This window comes from Staurois parvus, unplaced genomic scaffold (genome assembly GCF_062004578.1).
Source record: "Staurois parvus isolate SC_StPar_1 unplaced genomic scaffold, SC_StPar_1.0 ptg000636l, whole genome shotgun sequence".
Classification (NCBI taxonomy): domain Eukaryota; kingdom Metazoa; phylum Chordata; class Amphibia; order Anura; family Ranidae; genus Staurois; species Staurois parvus.
In genome coordinates, this window is record NW_028318432.1 from 1,581,490 (window position 1) to 1,604,880 (window position 23,391).

The 23,391-nt window shown below is 42.9% G+C and overlaps 1 protein-coding gene and 1 long non-coding RNA gene across 5 annotated transcripts in view; one reads left to right on the forward strand and one right to left on the reverse strand.

Annotated features, from left to right (window-relative positions):
- Window positions 1–23,391, forward strand: part of CACNB2 (calcium voltage-gated channel auxiliary subunit beta 2) — a 402,461-nt gene that overhangs the window by 57,451 nt on the left and 321,619 nt on the right. The window lies entirely within an intron of this gene.
- The window catches only part of LOC149449095 (uncharacterized), a 35,389-nt gene that overhangs the window by 11,517 nt on the left and 481 nt on the right, over window positions 1–23,391 (reverse strand). The gene's annotated exons all lie outside the window — the stretch shown is intronic.

Here is a 23,391-nt window from a genome sequence, read left to right on the forward strand (position 1 = left end):
GAGATTTGAGTCGTCTATGGCTGGCTTTAAACTTATTCTCCCTGGAGAAGAGACGCTTAAGAGGTGACATGTTCACTATATACAAATATCTTAATGATGATGGTAGCATAGGGAAAACTATTCGGTATCAAATTGTTTAAGAAGACACTGGGCCATTCAATGAAGTTGTCTGAGAAGCAGTTTAATTTTAAACTGCATAGGGTTTTTTTTTTTTACTGTTAGGGCGGTTAGGATTTGGAACTCCCTTCTATAATTGGTGGTGGCAGCGGGAAGTGTAGATAATATTAAAAAAAAACGTTTAAATGGGCATCGTATCGAACACAATATACAGGGATATGGGAAGCGGCAAAGACATATTTATATAAACACACCCACACAGGTTGAACTGGATGGACTGGTGTCTTTATTAAATCTTTTCAGCTATGTACATATGTAAGTATATAGAGCAAAAAACATCAAGGGTTGATCCTGCCCCATACCATTTCCTAGCAACTAGAAGGCAAGTGTGCTTCTTGCGCTGCATACAATTTTTACTGGTTATGATTAAGCATGAGATCGTGTGAAACGCGTTAACAGGTCCTGTGTTCATGTCCTGGTGTTTTGTGTGTCCTATGGATCAGGGGCGGACTGACAACTCATGGGGCCCCTGGGCAATAGAAAATCATGGGGCCCCTGTGTGCTCATGCACACTCAAACCACAACCAAAAAAGCCTATGAAAGGTATCAGGGGCATCTTATGGGGCCTACTACTGACCTTGGGCCCTCAGGCAGTGCCCGAGTGGCTAAATGGTCAGTCCGCCCCTGCTATGGATCATTAAATATACATTATATTCATCATCATCATCTGATGTGCAGCTGACCCTTCTTCCTGTTACAATTTTCACTCTCCATCTCTTTTGCTTCAGAGTCCCAGCCCACCCCTGTTGGTGTAAATAAAAGTTTAGCTGCAGGAGCATTGTCACCCTCCTGCTTGTACTAAGGCGCAGTACTGTCATCCAATCAGCTGCAGACAACGCCCCCTGCTGGTTGATTGACAGCAGCTCTGACCATTTAGCAGCCAAGACTTTAATAATTTGTATGCCTGCGCTACATCTGACATTATTGTGAAATATTGGGTTTACAACCTTTCTGTAAGGTTAGTGAGTTAAGAATCTCTTTCTGTAGACCTAAAGGTAAAATTACATAATACATTGTCGGCCTGAGACCCACTATTCAATTAATCTGTCATCTGTACACTTCTCTCAGTTTTATCAGTCTGCACCACTCATCTGTTCTGTTGCTGACAACAACCTTTCCTCTCCTGCAGTCTATGGTCTACTGTACAGACTTCTTCACACAGGAATCCAGAGGGAAGTAAAAGCAGCTGGCTGAAAGGCTGTTTTACCACCTCCTGTCAGCACATGTAAACACAGAAATTCATCCACTCAAGCTGTATGCTGCATTCCTTGGGCAATACTGCTGAACATGACCCATTAAAATGAATAGGGCCACCCTGTAATCGCCCTGTGACCATGTGCAATTCATGCAATTACTGCACGGTGGGTCGGCATACTGACCGATAAAGCAGACGTTGACGAGATGACATATCATATCCTTACCTCCTGTCAAACTCCCTCTGAAAAGTAGTCCACCATTAATCACTTTTCAGAGGGGCAGCAATAATGATTGTACCCGTGAACAAGCTCTGCAAGCAGTTGACATCTCCCTGCCTTCCTAAAGTGTAACTCCAACAAAAACTTAGGTTTGAAGTGTGGAAAGGTTGAAATGCCTAGCAGGATTTTACTGCTGTCTGTGACGGCCTTGGGGGGGATTTCCCTTTATAAAGAAATGAAGGGAGAAGGGGCCACAAGGACAAGGCAGCCACTAAAAGATTTATTTTGCTGTTTGTGTCTTGATTGGAGAGATTTCCCATGATATCCTGATCCTCTACTTCCCAGTGGGAACACAAAAGCCAATGAAAATCTAAGAGGGATCTTAACCTATCCTTGTCCTCTCCAAACTTAAAAATAATCTTGACTGGAGTTTTTAATGCCAACCATTTTGCATGTTATCTGCCACCGCTGCAGTGCTTGCAAGAATGGTGGGGAGAACTTCTACTCCAATGTCAGCATGAATTCTCTGCAGGGGCCATCATGTACATTCTGGATGGCTGAGCCCCATTCTTGTCTGAATAAGACACAATTTTAGCCATACAATATGTGGCAATGGTGATACCACCTGGCCTGAACTCAGTTGAAAATTGTTGGCCAAATTGTGACTATACCATCAGATGCAGCCACTGTTTGAATATTCAAGCAGCCATACTATCACTACAACAGTCAGCAATGGAGATTCCATCATTCAGGTTCTTTAACATATATGGAAGAATCGATTAGATTTTAATGATGGGCTGAATGAGAGAAGTCTATGCATGTATGGATAGCCTAGCACGGGACATAGCCTTTTTTGTGTGAAGGTTCTCATATATCCAGGTCACAGTATATCTAGTAGTAGCAACTGGACTTGTGCTATAATGTTGAAAATGTTTCTTAGCTTCTCCAAGCCACTTCTTTGGTTCCTAGAATGTCAAGAAGATACCCCAGTATTTATATTCACACCTTAGGACACCTTAATCCAATCACCATGGATTGGCCCCATCATTGGCTTTAGTAGAAGGTGTAGTGCCCCATCATTGGCATTAGTAGGAGGAATAGTGCTCCATTGTTGGTGTCAGTGGGAGGAATAGTGCCTCATTGGTGGCAGTGGGAGGAATAGTGCCTCATTTTTTATGTCAGTAGGAGGAATAGTGCTTCATCATTGGTGTTAGTGAGAGGAATAGTGCCCCAGTTTGTGTTAGTGGGAGGAATAGTGCCACAGTTTGTGTTAGTGGGAGGAATAGTGCCCCATCATTGGTATCAGTGGGAGGAATAGTGCCCCATCATTGGTGTCAATGTGAGGAATAGTGCCCCATCATTGGTGTCAATGTGAGGAATAGTGCCCCATCATTGGTGTCAATGTGAGGAATAGTGCCCCATCATTGGTATCAGTGGGAGGAATAGTGCCCCATCATTGGTGTCAATGTGAGGAATAGTGCCCCATCATTGGTGCCAGTGGGAGGAATAGTGCCCCATCATTGGTGTCAATGTGAGGAATAGTGCCCCAACATTGGTATCAGTAGAAGTAATAGTGCCTAATTGTTATTGTCAGTAGGAGGAATGGTGACCCACTTGGTGTTAGTGGAAGGAATGGTGGCTCATCGTTGGTGTCAGTAGGAGGAATAGTGTCTCATATCAGTGGGAGGAATAGTGCCCAAAGGACCAGATAAAGGCAAGCAAAGGGCCGTATCCAGGCTGCGGTTTGGGGACCATTGTTCTATACACAAATCAGGACCAATGTACAGGTATTTATGGATGATATGCATGGTTCTAGTGCTGGTTTTCAATAAAAGCTGCAGGTTTAAACATTCTAAAAACACATTATTAAATTGCTCTTAAATGCTAAAGTTTACGTGAGATTTTGATGATTGAGTTTACATATACAGAACTGCAATTAGGCAAAATATGCCATCAATATTTGAAGAATTATGAAAAAAAAAAACAAATTATTTTAGTCTTTAGTTTTAGTTTACAGTCTAGAAAAAAAATGATACAGTTTACACTGTGGGTGTCTTTAGAGGCCCCATAATTACAATTGATGTTTAGGATTTAGAGCTTTGCTTGCCATTATCTTGCTTTTTGGAACTCCTAGGAGACTAATAGGAGCACTTTCTGTGGTCAGAAGAGCTGGTGATGTGTTTGGAAATTGCTCTATGAGCAGGATGATCCTATGCTAAGGAGGGCACATCTATGCTCATCTGCCCATTTATGACTACACTTAAAGGATCAGCCCATTCAAAATCAATACTTCTTATGGTAGATGCTAGCGAATGAAACCATGGGAATAGTATATCTATCCTTTTTGGTGGTACCTCTGTGCTGGGTCTTCTGACCATTATAAGGGGCTCCATCTCACCATGTTGGATTTTTTGGTATTTATTTCATATTATGGAAAATGCTACAGGAGCAATTAGAACACCAAAGAACAACAGGAACATCCAAAGCCCCAAGGTGGACGGGGTGGGGGGAGATTTTACTTTTGGTGTATCCAGTCACGGCTTCTTCAGCCCACCAGCCATCACCTATAAAGTGGTTGTAAACCTCAGATACGAGATATGAGATATACACACTAGAGAGGTTTTTTTTTTTTTTTGGGAGGGTGCATGTGATCAGCACAGGGCCAATCAGCACTGTCCATACAGAGGGTTAGGGGTTTTGCATCCTCCTAGAGCAGAAAGAAAACTCCTCCTACAAGCTTTAACCAGTGCTCTGCTGAAGTCACAAGACTGCTTTAACTGCTAATGAGAAAACATATTTAGCAGTTTATATTTACTAAAATAATTGCATTTCCATGTTGTGTGCACTGTGGGAGACCAGATATAGTGAATGCAGGGTCCTGGGGTTAGTAACACTTTAATTCAGTCCTAGCTAGACCCCTTCTTCTGTGATCCTTTAGTCAGTGTTATTTGTTTGCAGAGACAGGGTTCGGGAAAGTCTTCTTCAGGCCTTTTGTTCTCAGAGAATAGGTGCAGGAACTCCCCCCTTTAACTCACCCCTTGTCTCAGTCCCCTATGCTCCTCTGGGCACCATCCCTTGGTTTCACCCCTACTCACCTCCGAGTTCCACCCCTTTTAGCCCCCCCCCAACAAAATACCACCCCAGCAACAATAGACCCTCTGCAGCAACAAAAGAATCACCCAGCAGCCAGCATTAATAGACCCTCCAGTAGCCAGCAACAGAAGACCTCCTTCAACTGTAGATCACTCTCAGCAAGAGTTGACCACCAGCAACATAAGACCCCCCACCAGCAACAATATATAAAAAAGTATCCCCTCCAGTGACAATAGATCCCCCAGCATCAATAGACCTTCCAGCACACCCCAGCACCCCTGGCCATTACATACACTCAGTGCTGGAGGTGCAGGAATTGCTTTCCCCTGTGTTCCCACTGAAAAAAGCCCTGGTCTTCCTACACTTCAAAAGACAAGACTGTAAAAACTTTCTCTGTACTGCATTATCTGAAATACAGTTGCATTGGATTCAACTTCTGTGTCTTATAAAAGAGTTAAAAGGGGAACTTCACCCAAAAGGGGACTTTCTGCTTTTTTACATCTTTCCCCCCTCCACTACTACATTTGGATTTTTTTTTGGGGGGGGAGGGGTGTAACTGGTTTTGACAAGTATCCATTCCCACGTCTGGTCAGATGTGCCACAGCGATCTGAGCCAGAATTTCGCCCCCCGTTCCTGTACAGCCTTTAAGGACACTTCACAGGTCCCAGAAGACCGAGGGACCAATCATAAAGCACAGCATGCTTCGCATATGTGCAGTATGAAACCGCCTGTGAAGCCAAAAGGCTTCACTGTTGGTTTCCCTTACTGAAGATGCTGGCTCCTGCACCCGAAGCCGACTGAAGAACGGCTCAGGTGAGGACATTGCTGGATCCTTGGACAGGTGAGTGTCCTTATATTAAAAGTCAGCAGCTACAGTATTTGCATATTTTTGGGGGCAGCCTGGAGCCCCGTTTTAACCTGCCTGTGGATGGTGCCTAGTCAGCAAGTGGATATACTGTCCAGACAGATAGGGTCTAAAGTGGTATGTTAATGCGTATAGCAGCATCTGCATCAGAATACTTGATCTATATAAAAGGCTCCCAAGAGGACATCTTCAGTAGACTAGTGCACAATGTAGGAAGTCGTAATCACCAAGCTGGATTCCAGTTAACAGAAATCAGAATGTTGGAGATGAATTTTGTTTAGCTTGCATGTGCTGCTAATTTTCCTGTAAGCTCAGAGATTGCCCTTCTAGCCTTATCATAAACAAAAATTGTACAGTGGGGTGAGATGAGTTTCCCACCGACTGTGCGTGCGTCTGATCGGAAATAGTGTGCTCGTAGCATTAGGACTGAACAGTATTTATGATTTATTGACTATCTCAAGAATGTTTGGAATGCTGTGATCTATAGGTTATTTGCCAGAAATGATGCTATATAAAGCTTCCCATCTACTGGAGCCAAAAGATGCTCAGCTAGCGGTAGTTTTTATCTGGAATTTATGAAAATGTCAATGTAGGAAGTCTTGTATGAAATAATACCATAGTATTACCAATCTAAAAATAGTTTTCCTTGCTTTAGATGCTGTTGTGTTCTAAGCATGCTGTGTTCAGTCAAAGGTATATCCCAGCCAATGATAATGACTCTATTCTCTAAGAACTCTGGGATAGGCAAAATATCACCCATTAGTACACCCCCCTATACAAAACACTAAACAGGTAATACATTTGTGAAATTGCTTAACATTGAAGGGAAAAGTCTAACTGAATATTCAGGAAGTCTTCATTGTAATTCAAAAAAGAACAGCATCTGTTCTGTCCAGGAAGAGGTGTAACAGCAGGGATTGCATTATATCCTCTCCTCTCTCTCTGCAGTAAAAGGAAACTACAGTTCCCATCAACCTCTGGGAATTGCATTGAATGTGGGTGGGTAAACTAGGCCTGTACATGTGGAATTTGTACTCATCCACTTCAACATAAATCACGTGCCAGGGTCAGGAATTAAGGGGAGGTTTCCCTTCAGCGGGGTCACAGAAACAGGAAGTCTCCCTCCAGTGGAGTCACAGGTCACAGAAACAGAAAGTATCCCTCCACTGGGGTCACAGAAACAGGAAGTCTCCCTCTAGTGAAGTCACAGAAACAGGAAGTCTCCCTCCAGTGGAGTCACAGAAACAGGAAATCTCCCTCCAGTGAAGTCACAGAAACAGGAAGTCTCCCTCCACTGGGGTCAAAGAAACAGGAAATCTCCCTCCAGTGGAGTAACAGAAATAGGAAGTCTTCCTCCAGTGGAGTCACAGAAACAGGAAGTCTCACTCCACTGGGGTCAAAGAAACAGGAAGTCTCCCTCCACTGGGGTCACAGAAACAGGAAATCTCCCTCCAGTGGAGTCACAGAAACAGGAAGTCTCCCTCCACTGGGGTCACAGAAAAAAACAAAAAGTTTATACTGTTTCTGATAGAAAGGTGCACCGCAGTTTGTTGTTTATGGGGCTGTCATGGTGCCAATGCTGGCCCATGTCCAGAGCCAAAAGCACCTACAATGGGCATGTGAGCATCAGAACTGGACCACGGAGCAATGGAAAAAGGTGGCATGGTCTCATGGATCACATTTTTTTTATATGGTGCGGATGGTTGAATGCGTGTGCATCACTTACCTCGGGAAGAGATGGCACGAAAATGGAAAGAAAGCAAGCCAGCGGAGGTAGTGTGATACTTTGTCTAGTGGAGTCCATGACTTGATGGGTCAGGGCTGTTTTAGCAGCAAACGGGGAATCTACTCAATATTAGGTGTGTAGTGCCCTCTAGGTAGATTTTTCTGCTTAGTCAGAGGCTTGTTAGAAGCCTGGGATGAGTCAGCCTGGTAGGGAGGCAAGTGAGGTTACCTCAGTCAGGCTGAAAGGGTCTACAGGTCAGGGGTTCTGAAGCCCTCCCACCCTTCTAGAAACTGCTGGAACTTTTTAGAAGAGGGGTGGAAGAGGCCTGGATTTGCATGTTTAGGAGAGCCTGGACAATCCCCAGGCAGGAGGCTTGGCATGGTGGCTAGAAGAACCCTTAAATGTGAGAGATCCTGAACAGCAGGAGAGTTGTTGTTGGAGTCGAATGGAAGATGGACTGAAGGAAGGTGCTGGAGCATTGAGCCTGGGAGGGGGCCCAAAGAGGGGAGCCTACCTACAGGTTGGACCAGACAGAATGATCTCCACTGCCCTACGATCTCCTAAAGAGGACAACCTGTCAGCAGAGGAGTCAGCCCAATGTAAGGCCTGAAAGCAGCTGCAACCCACTAACCTACACTAAAAAGTACAGTGTGAGTACTTCTACACCATCTGGGCCAAGGAAGGGAGATGGCGGTCAGGTGCAATACCCAACTAGTCCTCATCTGGGACTGCTTCACAGTAGATTCTGGAGTCCCTTGCCCAGGGATACCCTCAGGACAGTGGTCAGATGAGGAGAGTTTCATCTGGGGTCTGAGGAGGTACACCAAAGGGGACTCAAAGCTCCTTGCTAAAGATTGTTGCTGATTTTTGATCCACATTTTATACAGTTTGCTAAGAAGTTGCCCTCAGATTTTTAGGTTCCTCGGGCATCCCTTATACCCCTAGACCCCATCCAAGTTCTAAACCCCTAATAAAAACAACAAAAACAAGCTCAATGACTATTTTACTGATTCTGAGAGAATGTGGAAAATGCGTGTTGCCTGGCTGTGCAGAGCTTAGTGGGACCCAACAAAATCTTGCTTCCCTAAAGGGGGTAGCTCTACAAGTAGATGGTCATAATGTCATGTGGGGGGTCATTATATTATGGTTGGTGGTCATAATGTTATGGCTCATCAGTGTACAACAGAGGCAAAGGGAGCAAATAGGAGGATTGCATTGTATCAGTAACAGGGACATTCAGGAGTTCTGTAGGAAATAATTAGGTATGTGGGACAGAAGAGGAAGCCAAGCGATTAGATAAATACAGAGAAAATGAAGATAGCAGAGATTAGCCAGGAGCAGGGCAGCCACTAGGGATCTGGAAGAAGTTCTTGTAAGAGAAGTGCAGTGATTGGGAAGATGACAGACAATAGCCAGAAGCAGTGCAGAGAATAGGAAGCTGATGGGGATTACATAGAAGTGTTGCTTTAGCTGATTTCCATCTCCTACCTGTTTCTACTTAAAGGAGGACTCTATAGAGTGACTTGTCATTTTGTGGCAGTTCAATAAAGGAAAAAAGGGAGTAAAAAAACAAAAAAAAACAATGCAATGTTGTAACAACATATCACACTGCCCCTCACCACCCCAGCACAACAGCGCACACACATTTTGCCATATAGGCTGGTGTGAACAAGCCCTAAATCACAAAGCTGGCTGTACAGATTTATGAATCTTTGGCAGACAAAGCAAATATGTATTTTCACCCTATATTTAGCTATTTGCAGTTTTTACTTCCCACCCAGCCCCAGCGTCCCTTTAGGTGGATCTATGCCCTTGGGGGCAGGACGGACATGATTGGCTGTTGCAGTGGTCACATGAGTGAGTTTCTGTCCTGCTGACTGCCAATGATAATGGAAAACTGAGGACTGTCTCTGACATCTTGGTCACTGTGCTGGGAGTTCATAGTCAACACAGAAACCTCCGCCGTCCATGCATGCCTATATGTGGCATGTAGGTGTTGAAGCCATCCCGCTTTGCCACCGTTCATATGTGTTATGTGGCAGCAAGAGGTGAAAGAAACGTAAAAATGATTGCATGCGGTGCGGGCATGTGTGGAAGTGACGTCATCGTGGGCCTGGCCATTCATAGAGCTGGAGTCTGAACCCGAAAGGAAGGCCGGGTGAAGATCGATGTGCCCAGGAGCCGTGACAGCACTGCGCTGGAGGGCTCCGAGTCCAGGTAAGTCTGTGCATACTGGTACATTATGACTTAAACCTGCAGGGGCCCCATTTTGTTTTTTCATTTGATGGTGGTTTACTACCACTTTAAGGCAAAAAAAAGTCCCAGTATTTGTTCCCCACCCCTCCTAAACACTTGATTCAGCACTGTACAGTGGCTCTCTCCCTACATTCACGGGATATAGAGGCAGCAGTAGGAGCCATTGGCTCCTGCTGCTGTATAAAAAAAAATCCTGAGAGCAGGGGGCAGGGCAGAGCACTGCAGTGTGTGTCTATGGATGCACATAGCCTGACTCAGGAATAAGCCCACACATCTGCTCCAATAGAAAGTGTCTGGCTATGGAGACAGACACTTGAAGCGATAGTTAAGTCCATTGACTTTTTTCTTTTTAGGGGTCCCCCAGGGGTTTATGCCATAATGTACTAATATGCAGCACGCCACGTTAGCATATTATGGAAGACTTACCAGAGCAGACCCAGGAAAAAAGCCGTGGCATACAGGTACATGATTGTGCCTGTATGTGCCAACTTGCTGCAGAAAAATGTTCTGTGGCGAGTCAGCAAGTGGCTAAAGAGGATTTACCCTCCTGATCCTCTGCTCCTCCCTGCAGTGTCTTCTCCCATACAGGGTACATAGCCCCGCACTGGACATGATGACGTCAAGGGATAGTCTAATACTGGAGTATGGGGCAGTGCCATATGCCGCAGAGTGGTGGATCAGTTAAGTAAAAGTGCTTCTCCTCTCACCTACACTAAAGAAGCAATTTTCATATCTCCCTGGAGTTCGGCTCTAAAGTGTTACTAAACCTAGAACCCTGCTTCCACTATATCCGGTCTCCCACAGTACACACAACATGGAAATGCAATTATTTTACTAAATATAAACTGCTAAATTCCTTATCTCATCAGAAGTTAGAGCAGTCTTGTGACTTCTATCAGTGTCCAGCCAAGCACAAGCTAAAGCTTGTAGGAGGAGCTTTCTTTCTGCTTTAGGAGGATGCAAAACCTCTGACCTCTGTCTGACCAATGCGGATTGGCCCTGTGCTGATCACATGCACTTTCCCAAGAAAAAAAAACAAACTTCTCTAGCAATACTCACCAAACTGAGCATGTGCAGAGTATCTCCACATGATATGTGTTATCAGGAGATAAAAGGGGGACACTGGAAGAAGGGGAGGATCAGAGAAGTCAGGATCAAACGGCCTTTTTACACAATGCAGAGGATTAACCCCTTAGGTTCCACAGTGAGTATAACAAGCATGCCTTACTGCATATACAGACTGATTTTACTGCTGTGGGTTTAGTAACACCTTAAGCTTTTTTTCCATTACAAAATAATAATAATGATGAAAAACTGTATGAAGGTTGGCTTGCAGGAAAGGAAACAACGCATTTCTTTAGATGAAGGTTTGTACCTATTAATAGCAGCAGCACTCCAAGACAAAAAAAAGTCCTCCTGGCTTTATTATTTACACAAAGCGTCATATCCCGACTGCTTTCAGACGCTGCAAAGAGGTAAGTGGGTCGTGTGCCAGGGTAAATAACGAGAGACATCGCGCACTTAGAACAGAGGCCTGCTGTGGATTCCAGTGCCGGGAATACATGTCAATGTAAACATGCTAATGCTGCACGTTGGTGGCTGCAGGAGGGAGACGGGTCACGGCTTAACAGCAATTGTACCATTGTATCTGCTCACAACAAAGAAATGATTACATTGTATAAAGAGAGAGAAAATGACAAATATCCCTGAATAACACATTCCCTTAGAACGCACATTGTTTACTTTCTTTTAAAACAAAGTTTTTAAAAAGCCTCGTATTGTTTAACCACTTCCAGTCCGGACACTTTCACCCCCTTCCTGTCCAGGTCAATTTTCAGCTTTCAGCGCTGTCGCACTTTGAATGACAATTGCGCGGTCATGCAACACTGTACCCATATGAATGTTTTAGCATTTTTTTTTAGACAGATACAACTTTATTTTGGTGGTATTTACTCACCACTGGGATTTTTATTTTTTTTTTGCTAAATAAATGAAAAAGTCCTAAAATTTTGATAAAAAGTGTTTTGCTTATATAATTTTGCAAATAAATAATCTCTCTTCATAAATCTTGGCCAAAATTTATTCAGTTATCTTTTTAGTAAAAAAAAAACAAAAAAAAACCCAAATTAGTTTGTAACCAAAAATTATAATTTTTTTAAAATTTTTTTTTACATTTTAATTTTTTTTTTATATTATTATTTATGTTTTTTTAACATACTGTCACCCTAGCAAGGGGCGAACTGACAACTCATGGGGCTCCGGGCAATAGGGGATCATGGGGCCCCTGTGTCCTTGCCCAAACTCAAAAAAAGCCTATGAAAAAGGTACCAGGGGCATCTCATGGGGGCCCCTACTGACCCCCGGCCCTCGGGCAGTGCCCGAGTTTCCAAATGGAGCCTAGCAGTACAGTATCACCATAGTGACACTGTACTACTTGTGGGGGGTGATGAAGATTTTTTTTTACACTGATTGCTTTTAAACCCATAAAGGCTGTAAAAGCAATTATTTCTCCTTCTCTCTGGCTGCATTCTTGCAGCCATTGAGAAATACTGTGTGAGCTGTGATTGGTCACAGCTTGTCACATGGTACAAGGCTGTTGTGAATAGTCTTGTACCATGTTACCTCAGTGATGATTCACAGATTTCACACGTAGTAAGCAATGATGTCAGAAGTGACATCTTGCTTACACCTATTCATGTGATCACTGATTGGTCAATCAGTGATCATATGATCAGGATCTCACACAGAGATCCCATACAGCGATCCTAGGGAGCGCACAGAATCCAAAATGGAGGGCGCCGTTTATGAACGGCAACCCACCCCTGCACTGCCACTGTCCGGACGTTTATATAAAGCGGCCGGACGGGAAGTGGTTAAATTAAAACTAAAAGCAATTTTTTAAAAATTGTGGAAAGAAAAACCTGTCAGGTTTTTTTTGGTGTTCATTCATTCTAATAGCCATAATAAATGAATATTCTGGCCAGTGAACTGAATGGACGCCCAAGTGCTTGATGCGCCTAAATATATGTTATAAACGCGGCTTTAGGCACATTTTTGACACTGCTCTTTCCTTCCCTGGAGCGTAGGTGTCCAGAAGAGGATAAACGCCCTGTGTGCATGGGGCCATAGGCTCAATCTTTATTTTATTTTATTTACAGAATATGATAAATAAATGTAATAAAATTGTGAAATTGAAATAAAGTGAATAGGTCTGTGTTTACCTTTTTAATTCGTTTGTGCTTATTGAGGGCTTCTTCTCACTGGGAGGTGCGTCTAAGCATGCGCTTTTTTTGCATGTTCCCATGCATGCTATTTTTGAAATTATTGGGCTGTCCTATTCATGTGAAATGTGCAAAAAAAGATGCTGGCACAATTTTAAAAAAATGTGAAAGAACCAAAACATATCGTAGTGTGGGCATGAACTTAATGGCACCCATGTGCCTCTGCAATAGACAGCGTGTTTTTGTTCGTTGTGGGCAGTTGCGTACCTACACCTAACCTGGTGTGATCAAGCCCTTAAAGCAGGGCTGTCAAACTGGCGGCCCTCCAGCCGTTGCGAAACTACAAGTCCCATCATGCCTCTGCCTTTGGGAGTCATGCTTGTAACTGTCAATCTTGTAATGTCTTGTAATTCCTCATGGGACTTGTAGTTTGGCAACAGCTGGAGGGCCGCCAGTTTGACACCTGTACCTTAAAGTGTCAGTAAACCCACAACAGTAAAATCAGTCTGTATATGCAGTAAAGCATGCTTGTTATACTCACTGTGGAACCTAAGGAGTTAATCCTCAGCATTGTGTAAAAAGGCAGTTTGATCCTGTCTTCTCTGATCCTCCCCTTCTTCCAGTGTCACCAATCCATCTGCTGATAAAACAGAACCTTGGAGGCAAGCTGCACATGCTCAGTTTGATGTGTATTGCTAGAGAGTTTTTTTTTTCTTGGGAGAGTGCATGTGATCAGCACAGGGCCAATCAACGCTGTCCAGACAGAAGGTCAGGGGTTATACAGCCTCATAGGACAATAGGGGGAGAATGAAAACTCCTCTTACAAGCTTTAACTGGTGCTCTGCTGGAAACTGATAGAAGTCACAAGACTGCTCTAACTGCTAATGAGAAAAGGTATTTAGCAGTTTATATTTAGTAAAATAATTAAAGGGTCCAGGGTTTAGTAACACTTTAAGAAGGGTTCAAACTACTTATAAGATATGCGAGTATTTGCAGCTATTTCTTTTTGGGGAGATTTAGATGTGCATCTAAATTTTCCTTTCCTCTAAAGCACGAACTCAATTGAACAACAAACTGAAATCTTTTAGGTGGAGGGAAGTATACATAAACTAAAATAATATGGTTGCATAAGTGTGCACACCCTTAAACTAATACTTTGTTGAAGAACCTTTTGATTTGATTCCAGCACTCAGTCTTTTTGGGTATGAGTCTATCAGCATGGCACATCTTGATTGGCAATATCTGCCCACTCTTCCTTGCAAAAACACTCCAAATCTGTCAGGTGGCGAGGGCATCTCCTGTGCACAGCCCTCTTCAGATCTCCCCACAGATTTTCGATCGGATTCAGGTCTGGGCTCTGGCTGGGTAATTCCAAAACTGTATTCTTCTTCAGGTGAAGCCATTGCTTTGTTGATTTGGATATATGCTTTGGGTCGTTGTCATACTGAAAGATGAAGTTCCTCTTTATGTTCAACTTTCTAGCAGAAGCCTGAAAGTTTTGTGCCAATATTGACAGGTATTTGGAACTGTTCATAATTCCCTCTACCTTGACTAAGGCCCCAGAATAAGCTGAAGAAAAACAGCCCCAAAGTATGATGTTGCCACCACCATGCTTCACTGTGGGTATGGTGTTTGTTTGGTGATGTGCAGTGTTGTTTTTGCGCCAAACATATCTTTTGGAATTATGGCCAAAAAGTTCAACCTTGGTTTCATCAGACCATAACACATTTTCCTCATGCTTTTGGGAGGCTTCAGATTTTTTTGCAAAATTTAGCCGGGCTTGGATGTTTTTCTTTGTAAGAAAAGGCTTCCGTCTTGCCACTCTACCCCATAGCCCAGACATAAATATGGGAGATGGCTGTCACATGTACCACAAGGCCAGTACTTGTCAGATATTCCTGCAGCTCCTTTCATGTTGCTGTAGGCCTCTTGTCAGCCTCCCAAACCAGTTTTCTTCCTGTCTTTTCATTAATTTTGGAGGGATGTCCAGTTCTTGGCAATGTCACTGTTGTGCTATATTTTCTCCACTTGATGATGACTGTCTTCACTGTGTTCCATGGTATATCTAATGCCTTGGAAATTCTTTTGTACCCTTCTCCTGACTGATACCTTTTAACACTGAGATCCCTCTGATGCTTTGGAAGCTCTCTGACTATAGCTTTTGCTGTAGGATGCGACTAAGAAAATGTCAGGCAAGACCTACTAGAACAGCTGAACTTTATTTGGGGTTAATCAGAGGCACTTTAAATGATGGCAGGTGTGTACTGACTCCTATTTAACATGATTTTGAATGTGATTGCTTAATTCTGAACAGCTACATCCCCAGTTATAAGAGGGTGTGCACACTTATGCAACTACATAATTTTAGTTTTTTATGTTTACTTTCCCCCCACTAAAAGATTTCAGTTTGTTTTTCAATTGCGTTGTATAGTTTCTAGGTCACATTAAAGGTGAAAAAAGTTCTGAAATTATTTATCTTTGTCTCATTTTTTTTACATCACAGAAAGCTGACATTTTAACAGGGGTGTGTAGACTTTATATATCCACCGTATGTGCGGCCCAAAATAGACAACTCTCTGTGCTGAAAGTGCGCACCCTGCAAGTTCCCAGCACTAACAACGGCGGCCACCAGAAAGCGCCCAAAACACACTAGCAATCGGGAGCTTTCCAATCATGTGACCGCTGTGACAGCCAATCACAGCTGTCACATGACCCAAATGCCACCTCCCAGTATTTAAAATCTCTTAAAGGGCCCGGAGGTGGTGGCCAGAAGGGGTTAAGGGGGGACAGGCCTCCAAAACATGTGTCAAATGCATGTCTAAACTTAGGTGCTCACAGTGCTACCAAGTATTATGTGCTGTATTCACAATTTAGTTGCAAAAAAAAACAAACACAAAACGCTATTGCTGTCAATAATGCCACAGTCCATTAAGGTTTTGGTTCTGCAAAAAAATGTTTTAAAAAGCATGCGACAGGTGGAAAAATTACGCATATGCATTAATAAAGCGAGAGAGAGAGAATTGACTGTGACAACAGGATGCCTTTCCAAACACTGTGAAAAGCCTGCTGAATATGACAACGGTGGGCTAAAAACAGTTTGATTAAAGGAACTTTTAGTTCTCTTACTGGCAACTTTTTTTTTTTTTTTTGTCAAATAACATTAGCAGTTTAGCTGATTTGTTTCTCCGAGTTGCTTGTGAACTTTGTGTTTACTGGACTTTTAGCTGAGAGATGACTCGGTCATACCGCCGGAGAGGAAAGTGCAAAGTCATTTTTTTTGCCTGACAATCGAGACTTCTTGCAGAAAGCTGTCTTTGTATAAATATTATGCTGGTGGCTAAGCGCATTTTAAATAAACCTTATAATAACACTTTGTGGGGCTGGCAAAACACACATTTGTTATAGAAACACTCTGCTATGATTGGGGAACGGCTCGTACGCCAAAAAAGCGCTGAAATGTGCTGAACATGCGACCTGTGTACATTGCAGACATTTAACCCTCTAGCATCAAATCATTCTTTTGCCCATAACAACCCATCAGATTCCAATGATCATTTTTTTAAAATGGAAGTTAGGCTGCTTTCACATTGATCCGTTTCTCTTCCACTTTTGCGTAAAAAAAAAAAAAAAAAAAAAACAGAAGAAAAATGTGTGACCATGTAATCCTATGGAACTTTCTGCACTGATCTGCTGCGGGTCCGCTGCGTATCTTTGAAATCCTGCTTGCTCCATTTTTGGTGCAGTAAGAAAACTGCACCAAAAATGCATCTCCCCATTCAAATGAATTGAAAACGTGGCAAAAATGCATCAAAAACGCACCTAAATCACATGTCCTGTAAAAACCGCACCACAAACACAGTACAAATGTGGCAAAAACGCATATTTTTGCTTTGGATCAGCATGAATTGGCTGACACACAGACCAATTATGAAAATTTGGCATAGATTTGGTAAAACTGAAGATTATCCTAGGTTCACACCTAAGCGTTTTCCTCAGCTTTTGCAAAAACGGACTACAATCCGTTTAACACGATATCCTATGGGACATGTTCACATCTCCGCATTTTCACCTGGTGCGTTTTTTGGAAAGGGTCAGGGATTTTTTTTAACTCAAAAAGTGGCATTTTTGTTCTGTAGGCTTCAATGGAAACTCTGCAGAAAAGCATGTAGTGCATTTTTGCTGTGTTTTTGATGCCTTTTGCACTTTAGATCTGCCTAGCAACAAAGGAAAAAAATGCAAAATGCATCAAAATCACAGCAAAAACGTAATGCAAAATGCAACGCACAAATGGGTCAAAAGGAAACTGCATAGGTGTGAACCTAGCCTGAATCTGTCTATAGGTTTCCTTCCCTGCTCCTGTCTCCTCATCAACATGTGAAAGCGGTAGTAAAAAAATGGTCCCCTTGCATGTTAATATCATAATATGTACACAGTTTCAAACAAAAGAATCCCTCACTAGCTGGTTCCATAGCAATAAAAACCTAACAGGGGTTCTTACCCTTCCCAAATCCATCCAAAACTAAAAACAATATTACAAGACTTTAAGCAAAGTCATGTGAAGCCCGCCTTGCACAATGAATGAAATCATCTTTCAGCCCGCCTTGCACAATGAATGAAATCATCTTTCAGCCCGCCTTGCACAATGAATGAAATCATCTTTCAGTCCGCCCTGCACAATGAATGAAATCATCTTTCAGTCCGCCCTGCACAATGAATGAAATCATCTTTCAGCCCGCCTTGCACAATGAATGAAATCATCTTTCAGCCCGCCTTGCACAATGAATGAAATCATCTTTCAGCCCGCCTTGCACAATGAATGAAATCATCTTTCAGTCCGCCTTGCACAATGAATGAAATCATCTTTCAGCCCGCCTTGCACAATGAATGAAATCATCTTTCAGTCCGCCTTGCACAATGAATGAAATCATCTTTCAGTCCGCCTTGCACAATGAATGAAATCATCTTTCAGCCCGCCTTGCACAATGAATGAAATCATCTTTCAGTCTGCCTGGCACAATGAATGAAATCATCTTTCTTCCTGTGCTGCTTCTCCTCCTCGCTGAGCTTTGCTGTACAAGGACAACAAAGGGCCAATACCACATTCAAATCAAGTATTTGCACAGCTTGCATTAAAAAAATACATTTAAGCCTAGTTCACACCAGTGCGTTTTTTAGTGCATTTTGCAGAAACGCACTACAGTCCATTTAACATGGTTTCCTATGGGACAAGTTCAGATCTATGCATTTTTCAGCTGCTGCGTTTTTGGAAAGGGACATGCCAGAAAAATGCATAAGGTGTGTTTTTAATGCGTTTTTTGACAAAAGTATTAACTTTGATGTGACTTTGGATGGATATGGCTTTGAAGGGACTTTGGTGCAACTTTGCATGGGTGCAACTTTTTTTTTTTTTTTGCTAATAGGATGACAGTTCTGTTCATGTACTGTAGTGTGACTTAGATACGACTTTACACTCTCTAGCTCATCAAAGTTGCTCCCATCCATAAGTTGCATCCAATTCACAACCATCCAAATTCGCATCCAAGTCACACCCATCCAGAGTTGCAACAAAGGCGCGTTTTTAAAAGCGCAAAACGCACCGCAGAACACATGAATGCAACATGCAGAGGTGTAAACCTACAGTAGCCTTAAAGCTTAAAAGCAGGCAGATATAGAATGCACAAATTCATGCAGTTCTGTAGTCATTAATGGGGTCTCCCAAGGCTCTGTTTCTGGATCCACATCTCCTCTCTTGGTAACTTGATAACCTCCCATGGCTTCTAATACCATCTCTACGCTGATGACACTCAGATCTACACTATATTACCAAAAGTATTGGATTCAGGTGTTCCAATCACCTCCATGGCCACAGGTGTATAAAATCAAGTACCTAGGCATGCAGACTGCTTCTACAAACATTTGTGAAAGAATGGGTCGCTCTCAGGAGATCAGTGAATTCAAGTGTGGTACCGTGATAGGTTCCCACCTGTGCAATAAGTCCATCCATGAAATTTCCTTGGTACTGAATATTCCACGGTCAACTGTTAGTGGTATTATAACAAAGTGGAAGCAACTGGGAACAACAGCAACTCAGCCACCAAGTGGTAGGCCACGTAACATGACAGAGTGGGGTCAAGGCATGCTGAAGAGCACAGTGCGCAGAAGTCGCCAACTGTCTGCAGAGTCAATAGCTAACGACCTCCAAACTTGGTGTGGCCTTCAGATTATCACGACAGTGCGTAGAGAGCTTCAGGGAATGGGTTTCCATAGCCGAGCAGCTGCATCCAAGCCTTGCATCACCAAGTGAAATGCAAAGGGCTCTTTCACACGAATGTTCCAATCGAGTCCGCCTGCCCGTTGTTCAGGCGGACCCGATCTGAACCTCCATTCTCCACTATGGAGCGGCCGACATCCAATCCCAAAAAGAGACAGATGGGTATCCAATTCTCCTTCTGTCCATCAGATTGGATCGGATGAAAACAGACAGGTGGTCCATTTTCATCCAACCGCCCATTGAGGAGAGCGAGCAGCTCTGTTAATGCTCTACAGCAGCAGAGGGCACACAGAGCTGTCATCCGCATGCTCAGCGGGGATCAGCAGAGAGATCCCCTGCCGAGCAAGCAGATCCGCTAAACGGATCCATCCCATGTGAAAGAGCCCTAAGAGTTGGATGCGATGGTGTAAAGCACACCGCCACTGGACTCTAAGAAGGGAACTCTTAAGGTGTCATACCAAGACATGTTGGACAAGTTCATGCTCTCAATACTGAATCCTATGGACTAAGACTGGGATGCCATTAAAGTTAATGTGTGTGTAAAGGCAGGCAGCCCAATACTTTTGACAGTATAGTGTATCTCTTTTCACTTCACTCTTTCAGTCTCCTAACTTACCTACTGAAATGTCAGCATGGATGTCGCACCATTTCCTTAAACTAAATCTCTTTAAAACCGAGCTGATAATATTCCCCCCCTCCATGACTTTTCCATCAAGATCAATAATACAACCATCAATCCCTCCCCTCATACTAGGGTGCTAGGTGTAATCCCGAACTCTAACCTATCCTTTTGGCCTGACATCCAATCGTTGTCAAAAGCTTGTAGACCACACCTCTATAACATCTCTAAAATAAGCCCCTTTTTACCTAATGAAACCACCAAAGTACCCATTCACTCCCTTGTTATCTCTCATCTTGACTATTGCAACTCCCTTCTTATAGGCTTACCTCTCCATAGACTGTTCCCTCTTCAGTCTATCATGAATGCAACTGCCAGACACATCTACCTTACCAACTGCTTTGTGCCTGCCACCCCTCTCTGCCAATCCCCCCCTGGCTTCCGATTTCCCAGTGAATTGAATTCAAAATACCAACAACAACATACAAAGCCTTTCAAATATCTGCCCCAGCTACATCATCAATTTTGTCTCCAAATATCACCCAAACCGTCCTCTCTGCTCCTCTCATGATCTCCTGCTTTCAAGCTCTCTTATCTCCTCCTCCCATGCTCATCTCCAGGACTTCACCAGAGCCTCTTCCATCCTCTGGAACTCTCTACCTCAGTCTGTCCATCTATCTCCTACTCTGACAGCCTTTAGGCGATTCCCTGAAACTAATCACTTCAGAGAAGCCTATCACACCTCCAAATAACAAATTAACTTTTATCACTTCTATCAGCTCATCCCACACAGTTATCACGTTTTGTACCACTTGCCCCTTGCTATTAGATTGTAAGCTCTTATGAGCAGGGTCATCCTAACCCTCTTGTATTTTAGTGTAATGTAACTGTACAGTCTCCTTTATTTCATGGGTGCTCAACCTGGTTCATGAGACTTGTAGTTCCACAACAGCTGGAGGGCCACAGGTTGAGCACCCATGCTTTATATTGTAAAGGGCTGTGCAACCTGTTGCCATATAAATTCTGTATAATATTATTATTAACTATATTTTTTAAATACAAGTAGTATAAGCACTTGGATCCAACCTGGCTGGAGTGTGAGAGGAAGACCAGTACAAAGAACCAATCAGTTCATGTGCTGACAAGAAGCATGCTGATAGGAGGAGAGAGCAGAATGACAGAGGAATGAGCTCATCACTGTGCTGCTTCTCCTTTCACTGTACAGTCACAGGCTGAAGCTAGTCCGAGATTGATTGATGCAGGCCATCAGACTGTGGACATTTAATGACATTACAAAGTACTGCAAGGGAAATCTCTGTACTGAAGGAGAATTTTGCAGGCAAAACTGTTTTTGTTTTTTTATACCTTTTAACCTCTTCCACACCACCGTATAGCAGAAATACTGCTACAGGGTGGCATGGGTGTGCAAAATCACGTATATATATGTAATTTTACATTTCCGGGTAGAGGGAAAGCGCGAGCCACGCACGCACACTACTTGCCTTGCCGTTCACGGCCGTGACTGTCAATCACCGGGTCTCTGGTGATTTCCGACGATCGACGGGGAGGAGAACTGTTTTGTTTAACAGTTCTCCTCCCTGTCAGCTTGGGCACAGCACAGCCATCCGAAGCAGTGAGATTACAGTGAAGCACACTGACACAGCCCCCTAGTAAAACACTCCCTGCACACAGGTAACCCTTTGATCGCCCCTCATGTTAACCCCTTCCTGCCCAGTGCCATTAGTACAGTGTCGGTGCTTTTTTTTTACTGTATTGGTGTTACTGGGGATGTCAGTGACACCAAGTCAGTTCCCCCCAGTGTCAGAATGTCCGCCACAATCCCTCTATAAGTCGCTGATTGCCGCCATTACTAGTACAAAAAAAAATAAATCTGAGTATATATACCGCCATTTTTAAAAAAGACATGTAGCAGAATACATTTTGACCTAAATGTATGACGAAATTTAAATTTTTAAATTTTTTTACTGGACATGTTTAATAGCAAAAAGTCAAAAATATTGTTTTGTTTCTCAAAATTGGAGGTCTTTTTTAGGGCAAAAAATAACAACTGCACAGGCGATCAAATACCACCGAAAGAAAACTCAATTCCTGCAAAAAAAAGGACGTACATTTCATTTTGGATGCAGCGTTGCATGACCGCGCAATTGTCAGTTAAAGTAATGCAGCGCCGTAACGCAAAAAATGGCCTGGTCAGGAAGGGGGGTAAATCCTCTGGAGGGCAAGTGGTTAATTAGCTATTCATTTTGATCCTGTTATTTTTGTTATAGTAATTCTGTTTATAACTGGATTGTTTTGTACATCAGCTGTATAGCAGCGCATTGAAAAACAAGTCAGACAAAGAAATGCACATATTACACCTGTAGCTTATTATTTCCGCGTAGCAAGAGCCCAGAAGCTTTGGAAAAATCTCTTTCACTACAGTATTGTATTTGTCTTGGGACGTAGCAGCACGCAAAGAGGTCCAGAAAATTATCAGCCTGGTAAGGATATCAGTCCTTCACTATTTTAGACTATTAGCATTTTGCAAGCTTCAGCGTTTAGGAGCAGAAAAAGAAATGTTTTTGTACAGTTTTTGGGAGCGTTTTTCTGGCTGAAAAAAAAAGCTGAATGCTCCTAGAACGTGTATTAGTAAATATAACCTGCTAAATACCTTATCTCATCAGTAGCTAGAGCAGTCTTGTGACTTCAGCAGAGCACTGGTTAAAGTTTGTAGGAGGAGTTTTCATTCTGCTCTAGGAGAATGCAGAACCCCTGACCTCTGTCTGGACTGTGCTCATTGGCCCTGTACTGATCACATGCAGGAAAAAAAAACCTCTAGCAATACACACTAAACTGAGCATGTGCATGTGACTACAGGTTCAGTCTGTCTTATCAGGTGGACATTTGAACAAGAGGAGGGGCAGACAAAGCAGCACCAAATAGCTTTTTTATACAATGTGGAGGATTAACCCCTTAGGTTCCACAGTGAGTATAACAAGCATGCTTTACTGCATATACAGACTGATTTTACTGTTGTGGGTTTAGTAACACTTTAAATTACAAATCAAGGTATATAGGAGTTATATGTTATATTAACATTTTATTATTATTATTATACAGGATTTATATAGCGCCAACAGTTTGCGCAGTGATTTACAATATAAAGGAGACAATACAATTACAATACATTTCAGTACAGAAGGAATAGGAGGGCCCGGCTCGTGGAGCTTACAATCTAAAGGAAACTAAAGGAGTTCCCCTGTAAATGTATATACACATGTTCTAATATTATTGGTCTGGAAGCTGGATGTGGGCAGAGGGGCCAATAGGGGGGGCATGTTCTTTTCTGCACAGGCAATTGGATGCCGCTGTACAGTCCCAGAAGAAGCCGATTGGTTGCCATGGATTACACTACAAACTGTGTTTATAAACAAGACTTTTTTGTTGCATGAATTTAAAGCCGCCTGCATGCCTCTTTTATGAATATAAAACAATTTCATGAAGTCACGCAGAAGAGGACACCATAAGATAAGGATATACTTCTGGGAAAAAGCAGAGGGCAGCTGGTACATCGTGTACATAAATGGTATAAAGAAGGCAAACAAAACCTCCTTTGCTGGCTTTGTGTAATCTCCGTCCTAATTAAGCCAGGCTGGTAGTAATGAGAAAATCACAGGAAGAAGCTGGATTGTTCGAGGATGAGCAAGAAATAATTGCTTTTATTATGATTCATGGGGGAATCAGCCT